General features: G+C 43.7%; 1 protein-coding gene and 1 long non-coding RNA gene across 8 annotated transcripts in view; one reads left to right on the forward strand and one right to left on the reverse strand.

Annotated features, from left to right (window-relative positions):
• The window catches only part of GRIA3 (glutamate ionotropic receptor AMPA type subunit 3), a 224019-nt gene extending 219907 nt beyond the window's left edge, over window positions 1-4112 (forward strand). For all 7 annotated transcript variants that reach the window (XR_013226333.1, XM_077308701.1, XM_077308700.1 and 4 more), the window contains one exon: window positions 1624-4112. The gene's annotated coding sequence lies outside the window, so the exon portion shown is untranslated. The remainder of the gene's footprint in view (window positions 1-1623) is intronic.
• LOC143822967 (uncharacterized) lies at window positions 1905-8791 on the reverse strand. Its single transcript, XR_013226335.1, has 2 exons — window positions 8668-8791; window positions 1905-8102 (listed from the first exon to the last, which is right to left on the reverse strand). It is a non-coding gene; the product is annotated as an uncharacterized LOC143822967 (long non-coding RNA).
• Between the last annotated feature and the right edge of the window lie 1937 nt (window positions 8792-10728).

Here is a 10728-nt window from a genome sequence, read left to right on the forward strand (position 1 = left end):
AGCTGAGATGTATTTCAGAAAGTCCTGGCCCAAAGAGGGGTTACCCATTCAGCAGCAAACCCCAGAGTGGGGATGGGCCATGGGCACAGAAGGATGACTGAGGTGAAGGCCGGAACTCAGTCAGATGCACGGTGGAAGAGCAGGCCCTTGGGAACTTGGAGAACTCTGCAAGTGAGGCAAACAATGGAGCCATTTTTAAATAGATATTATTTTATTGCAGTTTTTATATTCTGATTTTAACGGAATGTATATTGCACAGTGACCAGAGCCTAGATGCAGAAGGTGCCAGTCGATAAATCTAATCAAATAAATACATTTTAAAAATTGAATTGGAAAAAATGGAACCAGGGAAAAGCTTAATCCTACTACTCCCCTCTAGGTATGTCAGGCCTACTGCTATGGCAGGAGACCACTCTGCCAGCATCATGGCTAAAGTACAAGCAGGAAGAAATGGGAGGGGATGAAGCATGCATAGATGCTGCACTGACTTCATTTCCAGTAAAAACTGGAACCGAGACAGTAGACACTCTAGTCACTTCTGATTTTGGCTGGAAGCGATGTCAGTGCACCTTTGCTGACCCGGCACACCAGGCCCCAATTTATCCTGGTGGTTGCTAGCTGTGACACAGCAACCCTGCTCCTCTTATAACACAGTCCTGTTCAGATGGGACCCCACAGGCATCACAGATGAATTTGTAAACAATGCTGAGTCTCTAATCATGGAATTCCAAGGGTCCTGTTTGGATTGGCCCTTAAGAATAGGGAGGGGACTACCAGTGCTTCAACAAAGAGAGAAAGTGGCATGGGTGCCCATGCCCAGCTCTCTGGTTCAGAACTATTATGCTTAAATCACCACACTTGCCCATGGACATCCTATTCACCGTCTTTGGGTGCCCATAAAATTGGACCCCGTTGGTCCCATCTTTTTTAAACTTGGAGGTTCTTTTAAGGAGGGACTCCTGCAGCTATGCTGTAAATTTGGTGCTTCTCAAGCCCCCACCCCACCTCAGAACATGGAATAGATAAAAAGGCAAAAATTCCCACTGATTTTAATGGCCACATAGGATATAATGGAGCAGTCAAATCGCCAAATCACAATGTGAATAAGGCTGATTTGGACTCCTTAAAGTGCAGGTATGGGCAATTCAGCTCGGATATGCCCCAAAAGTACTCAAATCAGCATTGAATTGGGTGCTTTTCACCTTATTCAAACCAAATCATCCATCCCTAGTTGACACTGGAGAACATCAGAATAAGCATTACTGGCCAATGGACTGGGTCAATAACTGACAAGAATTTCTGTACATTATTGGTTTCGAATCTCCCACCCTGTTCCCTTACCCCTTGCTGAAGCATAATCCCTGGTCTTGAACTCAGCTTCAGGGCCTTCTGTAATTGTTTCCCCTGTCCCCTTCCCCTTTTTGTTAAGGATCTTGAAGACAACTACCTAGGTACAAAAGGACTCTGCACAGTCCTCCGTATCCAACTCCGGAAGCTAATTTCATGATGAGCAAGCAGCTCAGTTCAGTTTTTTCCCACCACCTTCCTGTCTATTTCCTCTGATGTTACAATAATCCTTCCTTCTCATAGGCCAAAACTGAGCTTTTTGCAATCTCATTGCAGATCCCATGCTGATGGAATGCTAAGGAAGGAGCAGCAGAGATCCCGGCTTCTTCAGTGCTCCTGACCACCAGAGCCAATTTTTTCCTCCTTCCGAGGTGTCAGGCAGGATACATAATTGACGATGGTGCAATGAACTTTTCATAGGATTTTTTTTTTCCTTCAGTGCCTTATGGGAAACTCTTAAGACTCAAAAAACAAAAACACAATGCAAACCATTAAAATACTCTTGCTTTGCTTGAAAACAAATCAACAACAACAAAACTGAACATGGACAAGTAGTCTAATGTGTGAAAAAATATTCTTGTAAAAAGAATTTTAACAGAAGTTCAACAGAAGCCATTCTTTGATACCACTGCACAGTATATGGACTCATTCTTTTGAAAAGAAATAAACACAAGTTTTCAAGTGCCCCCCATCAAAATGTTAAGCTATCCTTAATATTAAGCCTCAGAATACTACTGCTTATATTCTTTGAAACAGCCTGTTACATAGATCTAAGCTTTGCTTCCTTTCTCCTGATGGTAAAGTTTCTCTTTTACCATCATAATTCTAGATCCTGCCTCATATTTTAAGAAAATGCATATATCAGTTCTAAGTGAATGTAACAAACAACGGGGGGGGGGGCACATCAGCACATTGTGGAGGAATAGGAATCATCTGCAGAGGAGGGAGAAGACCCTGCATCTTGGCAAGCCAGTTCTCCAAGAACTTAAATGAAGAGCCAGCCAACCCTTTCCCTTCTAACATCTTGCAAGTGCTCTCTTTTAATTTTTAATATTGATCACTAATGTTGAGAAGAAACTCTTTGAAATTCCAATTCCACCCCTAGATCTCCGGCTGCATGTTTATGGATTTAACCGAGCCGTTGACAGCAAAATGAGAAAAGAGAGAAAATAGCAGGATCCTAATGCCTCCATAATGTAGGTTCCCAATTTACCCCACCACCACCACCACCACCACCACAATTTAATTCTGTAATTTAGAATCCAGCACTGTGCTTGAATGATGCTTTGCTGATCGGCCTCGCTTCATAAAAGAAAACAGGATGGTACCTCAAACAAGACCAGTTGGTCTGGACCACAACAAAACCCTCTAAGTGTGAATTACAGTAGTTTCAACTCCTGTCAGTCATTTTGTCATAGCTGCTTCTCCACAGGATAGTAAGGCTTTTTAGTGTCATGGGGAATATAATACATTCTGATACATGCTGTTAAAAGATAAGAGACTCAGCTTTGCCAGCTTCCAGATTCTCAGCTGCTTAGATGTGTTCCATCCATGAGTCCACCAGATCCCTAGCTGGGCAAGAGAAGTCATTGGCCAGTGCTTGGAATGTAGGCAATCCCTGCTTCAATCTCCGACATCTCCTGCAAAAAGGATCTCAGGTGGTTGGTCCAGGAAAGACTCTGAGATGTTGGTGCTGCCAGTCAATATGGGTCGGGATGGAAAGCACTGAGGCAATGGCTTGGCTCAGTATAAGGCAGCTTCATAGATTCGTTCCTGCATCTTTTAAATCCACACTGTCAGTTACCAACTAGATAAATATCATCAACATACTAATTACCTCTAATGCAACAATATGTGTGATTGATAGTTCCACAAGGTTTCATTTCATAAATAACATACTGGATATTAAGCAAGATAATAGAAGAAATAACAAATATATTTTTTTCTTTAAAATTAAAAAAAGAAGAAAATGAAAGAGGTTACTGACAATATATTTGATAGTTCATGAAAACAAGGCATATAAAAATCACGGATGATATATTTGATAGCTCATTAAATCAAGGAATATAATATAGGAATAAAGAAAGGGGGAAACACATTTCTACAAAATGTAACATTTAAAAATATCAAAGAAAACTCCTGTAGACAAAGTTGCTGCTCGTGTTTTTACAGAGGTAATTAAGCAAAAACTGTTCTTTCTCATGAAACTGTGATTTTCGATTTCTGAATGCTATAACGTTTCAGCAAAGGGAAACGCAAGGCTGTGCAAATATGTTGTATTTAAGTAAAAAGAAAAAAGCATTTTCTTAGAAACTGTACAGAAAAAGAAATGTATGTTTATCATCAAATGAAAATAATTTTGCAGAAAAGGGAGGCTTCACCCTGGTGAAGTATTTGAGAAATGGGTTGTTATTTTTTAAAAAGTGCATGTTTAAAAAAAAAAAAAGTCAACTGCTTAAAAAAAAAATCCTGCTACTAACTTCAGACTGTGGAAGTTCAGTAGTAACTATTCAAGAATATTTTTTGATTCCTTTTGTTTTTTTATTATTATTTTTCTTTTCAAAACAAATCTTTTTAGGTTCTTTATGGGTTGTTGAAATTGCACTTCAGTGGAAAGATAAAAAGAAACTTGCCAGCAAACATGGCTGTCCGAGTGTAAACTGCATGTCTGGTCATAAATTACTGAGCCTTATTTGAATGAGGTCTCATACAAAGAGTTTTAATACATTTTGTAAATAAAGTTGTAAAGAAAACAAAATAAAAAAGCCTGGTTCTGAACTTTTACCTAAAACAAACTGTCAAATAATGGCCTAAATGGAAATTCCCAGCAATTTCTTTTCAAAAACCAGCCCTTACCTGCATAGAAGAGCCTCTTGTGGCGCAGAGTGGTAAGGCAGCAGACATGCAGTCTGAAAGCTCTGCCCATGAGGCTGGGAGTTCAATCCCAGCAGCCAGCTCAAGGTTGACTCAGCCTTCCATCCTTCCGGGGTTGGTAAAATGAGTACCCGGCTTGCTGGGGGGTAAACGGTAATGACTGGGGAAGGCACTGGCAAACCACCCCGTATTGAGTCTGCCATGAAAACGCTGGAGGGCATCACCCCAAGGGTCAGACATGACTCGGTGCTTGCACAGGGGATACCTTTACCTTTACCTGCATAGCGCAGGCTAGTCCTATTTTGGACTCAGACGTTAAGCACGGTTGGCCCCCATCAGTATTTGAATGGGAAACCACCCAATAGGTTCAGGGTTGTAAGGCATAGACAGGTAATGGCAAACCACCACCGAATGCACCTTGCCTTGAAAATCCCATGAGGCTTTTGCCACAAGTAAGCTGTGACTTGACACCACCACCACCCCTTTTCACTACCCAAAGGAGTCTCAAAGCAGCTTACAATCACCTTCCCTTCCTCTCCCCACAACAGGCACCCTGTGAAGCAGGTGGGGCTGAAAGAGCTCTGAGAGAACTGCTCTGTGAAAACAGCCTTAACAGGACCAGGTTTAACCCAGGGCCACCCAGCTGGCTGCATGTGGACTGGGGAATCGAGCCTGGCTTTTTCAGATTAGAGGCTGCCATTCTTAATCACCACACCACACTGATGTCATCAGATGTTTTCGGCCTCCATTGGGAAGAAAAGTTGGATATTTATTTGATTCACTCAAATTCATTTGTATCTTAAGAACCAGTGCTTTTACCTGTTTTAAAAGTTTCTAGTCCTCATGGACATAGAAACAAAAGCCCAAAGGGCCAGCAAAAGAAAGGAACTAAGGAAGAAGAAGAAAAGGTATTGTTTTGTACCTTGCTTTTTACTACCCAAAGAGGTCTCAAAGCAGCTTCCTCTCCCAGAAACAGACCCCTTGTGAGGAAAGTGCAGTTGAGAGAGCTCTGAGAGAACTGTGACTAGCTGAAGGTCACACAGCTGGCTGCATGTGGAGGAGAAGTGGGGAATCAAACCCAGTTCTCCAGATTAGAGGCCATCACTCTTAACCATTACAAACTCTCTAGAGCAGGGTTTCCCAAACACGGTACTGAGATTCCGCATGGTACCATGAAGTGTGTTCCTGCTTGGTATTGACATGTATGCATTGCAGAGAGAAGTGGCCTCCACTTTCTACTCTTAGTGTCCATACAGTATATCCTCTGCCATTCCCTCCACTGGAAGTTACTCAGGCTTATTTTGTTGATTATCCACTGTAGCACAATTATGCTGTTTGCACCATATCTTTAATCAAAACTTCCTGTTAGCAGATTTGGCCTTGTGGAGAGGAAATTGGCAGCCGCGCCTTCAGCAGTGTAGGCTGGGATGCTTGCTCAGTGACCCCTTTGTATGAGAATCGATATGTCATGAGCATGTTTCTATCTTTGTTTGCAGCGTTGGAGAATATGCCATGGCAACAGCTCATGGGCTTTCATGCAGCATCAACAGAGGCAGCCTTCACCTTGAACTAGCTGAGTTGAAAGTACAAAACCGTGGTCTATTTAAAGCATCCCATCTAATTAAATAAGTTGCCAGCTTTATCTGTTGGCTACTGCTGGAAAACAACAGAGCAGGGTGAGATGGGTGTTCCTCTTAAAGGGACAGTACTTTTTCAAATCATTGCCCAGGATCAGCAGTAATGGGTCAGTCCCTGAGTGACGGTATTCCTGCAAGGCATGTGGTGTGTGCCCAGTCTCAGATCCAGTCAAATAAATTAAAAAATCCAGCCTGCAAGTAGCAAGATCATGCATGTTGATTGTTTGCAGGCTACAAGATCTGATGTAAAAATCTGGCAGGATAAGGGTTAAGAAAATCCTTGGAATGCAGTCCTTGGGAGGGATTAACGCTTTCCCTGTGACATTCCCCCAGATGAAATCAGCACACCTTTCCCCCCTCCACTCTTTAAATTTTAGTAAGGAGGAAAGACCGGCATTCTCTTTTTGTTAATTTGTTTCTCACCTTTTGGGAGCAACACTGTAATCCTGCTTTCCCCATTTCTCCTTTTGCAACTTCTCTTTTTAGTGGCCGTATCACACCACAAAGACACACACAATATGCTGAAACAGAATGGGGCAATAGATGGGAGATTCTAGGGGTACAGTTTAAAAGGAGCTCATGTCTTTAAGCCAACCTACTTGAAGAAGTAAGCAACCTATGATTCAGCAGCATAGGGTACAAGGTTTACACAATAGGCTCTTCTTTGTTTTATTTATGTAAAACATTACAATGCCTTTCCACCCAGAGTCATCAGAGCAAGTAACATAAAAAGAAACATTTCAGCATTTAAACATAAAACCTGTACATACATACATACACACACACACACACACACACACACACACACACACACACACACATATATATAAAGCGGAACATGAATGGTACGAGGAGTTGGGACTCATCGCGTTCCTGATTGGCCATCTGTCCCATGAAAGGCCAATCAGGTAAGCTGTCCCACCCCTAGCCACACACCCCTCCAACTTCTTCCATATGGAAGTGCCAGTTTGGTGAATGGGAGCCATGAACATCTGGAGGACCACAAGTTGACTACCCCTGCTCTAAAGGAGCCAGTGTGGTGTAGTGGTTAAAGAGCCTCTAATCTAGAGATTCAGGTTTGATTCCCCACTCCTCCAGCTGGGTGACCTTGGGCTGGTCACAATACTCTTATGGCTGTTCTCACAGAGCACATCTATTAGAGCTCCCTTAACCCCACCCTGACTCACAGGGTGTTTGTTGTTGGGAGAGAAAGGGAAAGAAGTTTGTAAGCTGCTTTGGAATTCCTTTGGGTAGTGAAAAGTGGGGTATAAAAAACCAACTGTGATCTTCTTCTACGGATGTCCATGTGGCATACATGAGGCCTAGCTAAATTTATCCTTATACGGGTTTTATCTTTAAACCTAATACAGGTTAGGCTGAGAGCTAATGGTTGGTAATCATCATCCAGTTTACCTCAAGGTGAGTGTCTGATCCTAGATCTCTTCAATCCAATGTACAATCTATTCTACTTGGCCACTCTTTGCCCTCTAACAATTGCAGAAATTTTTGGGGAGAAAACACTTAAACCAAACTGAGAAGATGCTTGCAGAGGGCATAAAGTTGGAAGAAAAAAACTCAAAGCTCATAATTTAGGTAGGAAAAACCATATACGTCAATATAGGATGGGGGAGACTTGACTTGGCAGCAGTATGTGTGAAAAGGATCTAGGCATCTTAGTAGACCATACATTGAACATGAGTCAGCAGTGTGACTCGGTGGCTAAAAAGGCAAATGGGATTTTGGGCTATATCAAATGGTGTATTGTGTCCAGATCACAGGAGGTGATGATACCACCTTACTCTGTTCTGGTTCAGCCTCACTTGGGACCACTGTGTTCAGTTTTGGGCACCCCAGTTGAAGAGGGATGTAGACAAACTGGAGCATGTCCAGAGGAGGGCGACAAAGATGGTGAGGGGTTTGGTGGCCAAAACATGTGAGGAATAGTTGGGGAAGCTTGGTCTGTTAAGCCTGGAGAGAACTGAGAAGGGATCTGATAGCCATCTACAAGTATTTAAAAGGGTGCCATATAGAGAATGGAGCAGAGTTGTTCTCTCTTGCCCCAGAGAGACGGACCAGATCCAGTAGGGTGAAATTAATTCAAAAGAAATTCTATCTAAACATCCGGAAAAATTTCCTGACAGATTGGTTTCTCAGTGGAACAGGCTTCCTCGTGAGGTGGTGGGTTCTCCATCTTTGGAACTGTTTAAACAGAGGCTGGATAACCATCTGGTAGAGAGGCTGATCCTGTGAAGGTTCAAAGAGGTGGCAGGTTACAGTGGATGAGCGATAGGTTTATGACTGTCCTGCATAGTTCAGGGCGTTGGACTAGATGACCCATGAGGTACCTTCCAATTCTATTATTCTATGATCTCTCTCAGATGCACAATATTCAGCTCCACCCAAGTGAGACAAATCCATTTATGTGGTGAACCTCTCATGCACTAAATTCAGCAATGCATGATGGAAGGCAAAATTATATTCCTTGCTAGCAACTTCATTTCATACTCCAAACCGAGTTAAATCAGGGTTCCCTTCCTCCCATCTTTCCTAGCATAACATGCTGGAAAGAGGGCAGAGTTAAACATGGTATAAAACATGGAGGACGTTGGCAAGCAACACCCACCACATGCCAATGATTGATATTCTAACCACCTGAAGCTCATGTAAAAAAAATTCTGGCAGCCAGACACTCAGAGGGTATGTGGGATACATACCTGCTCTGGAGCTACTTGGGCAGGGACCCCTCCCTCCCTTGCAAACACACATGCCCATAAACACTCAGAGAGATTCTCTTCCCTTCCCCCCTTACCTGTTGGTTTCTTAACCTCCTCCTTTGTTCCTCTGCTTCCCTCCCTCGCAAACACACACACACACATCCAGTTTAGTGTCCAGTTTAGTGTAGGGATTAGGAGTGCAGACTTCTAATCTGGTGAGACAGGTTCGATTCTGCACTCCCCCACATGCAACCAGCTGGGTGACCTTGGGCTCTGATAAAGCTGTTCTTACTGAGCAGTGATATCAGGGCTCTCTCAGCCTCACCCACCTCACAGGATGTCTGTTGTGGGGAGATTAAAGGGAAGGCGACTGTAAGCCACTCTGAGAATCCTTCGGGTATAAGAACCAACTCTTCTTCTTCTTCTCCCCCCCCCATTTCCCCCCTTACCTGTTGGTCTCCAACCTCCTCTTTGCTTTCTCCCCCCCCCCATCCTCACTCGTAAACACACACACAGAGACACACAGAGATTCCCTCCCCTTCCCACCTCCCATTTCTCCCTGTTGGTTTCCCAACCTCCCTCCCTCCCAAGCAAACATACACACACAAACACATACACTCCCTTCCTCCCCCCTCCCCATACCTGCTCCTCCATTGCTACCTTGGCCCCTGCAGGTTGCACAGTGGCTTCCTAGGACCCAGGGCCTGGCATGGCCACTAGCTGGGCCCTTCTGGCATGCTTCATGGGCAGGACTATGGACATCATGGCTGACATCATGTGCCAGAAGATGTGTCCCACATCAACAAAAATTCAGCATGCCACTGAGAACTCAGCTGTTAATATGTTGGTCTATTCACAATGCAAGAGATACAGAAGTGTGAAAGAAATCATAACAGACTAACAACGAAAGTTTTTGCTGTATGAGAAGTCCTCTGTGCTGATATTCTATCAGCAAGGCTCTGTACTCTACAGGAAGCTGGCAGAGTGTTCAGTTTAAACTAAGCTGGATGCCCAAGTCTCAGCTAATGATGGGGAAGAACACAAAGATGCTATTGCACACCAGGCAAGCTCCCGCTCATTTCAATGCATGGGAGACAATAGGAGTTTCTGTATAGGGTGGTGTCTGCACAGAGCTTTTATTCCAATCCCAGGTCGATTCAGTCCCTGCCATCTCCACTGAATGAGATTTTTATTTTGACTTTGTCCGATTTAACTTTTCCCTCTGCAACAAGCATGATTAATCTGGAGTGACCCTACCTTTATCCTGCAATATCCTGGAGTGGCTTTAATCTACAATATTTGAAGAATCGGATTGAGAAAGCATGCAGAGCTCCGGCTGCTTTGAATTTGTTCCTGAACTCCATGGTAGCAAAGCCCTGATTGGCCAAGGCTGCCCAGGTGACAAGCTTGCCTTAAAGAGGAGGCCCCTAATTTCTCTCAGCAGAAGCCCCCAGAAGCACTAACTCTTGTCAGTAGAGATCTGCCTCTTGGGTTTTTTCTCTCCCTCCTCTGCTGTCTCCAATCCTCTCCCCCACTTCAAGAAAAGAAATAAAGAGGTTCCAGCTGTGCTTGGCTCCACCCCTCCCCTTCTGAACTCTCCTAACCATGTGCAGAACACTTTTCTTTTTCAACGGGGGGGGGGGGGAGACCTGAGTTCAAATCAATCTGGATTCAGCAGGATCCACAATGGAATAAACAAAGTAAGTGCAGATTCAGCCTAGGTTACCTGCCCCCTGGTCAAGGCTGTTGGGAAGTATTGTATTTTTCCTTAGTTCTTCATTGTTCTGAGTGGTGGTGGGCAAATGGGGAGTGGGGGGGGCAGGGAGTTCAGTGTTGTCTGGACTATTTGTCACATCCAGGGAACACCTGGAAATTATGTAGGACAGCTTCAATAATCACTGGGAATTCTATGTTTTATGGTTTTCAGCGATTCCTAGAGCTACCTTACATCTCTTCTGGGTTTTTCCCTGGAAATGATATAGGAGTACACAAGATGCTGCAGCCATCCCATGCCCCCACTTTCCTAGCAATTGCCTAGCAACCCTGGTTTCCCACACACACTTCCCCACAACATTTGTGCACTTTCACTGATTTTTCTTTGACCTTTCTCAAACCCACTTTGCTCCAATGTTTTGGGAAAAGATCACAGCCAAGCC

Source organism: Paroedura picta, chromosome 13, assembly GCF_049243985.1.
Source record: "Paroedura picta isolate Pp20150507F chromosome 13, Ppicta_v3.0, whole genome shotgun sequence".
Taxonomy (NCBI): Eukaryota; Metazoa; Chordata; class Lepidosauria; order Squamata; family Gekkonidae; genus Paroedura; species Paroedura picta.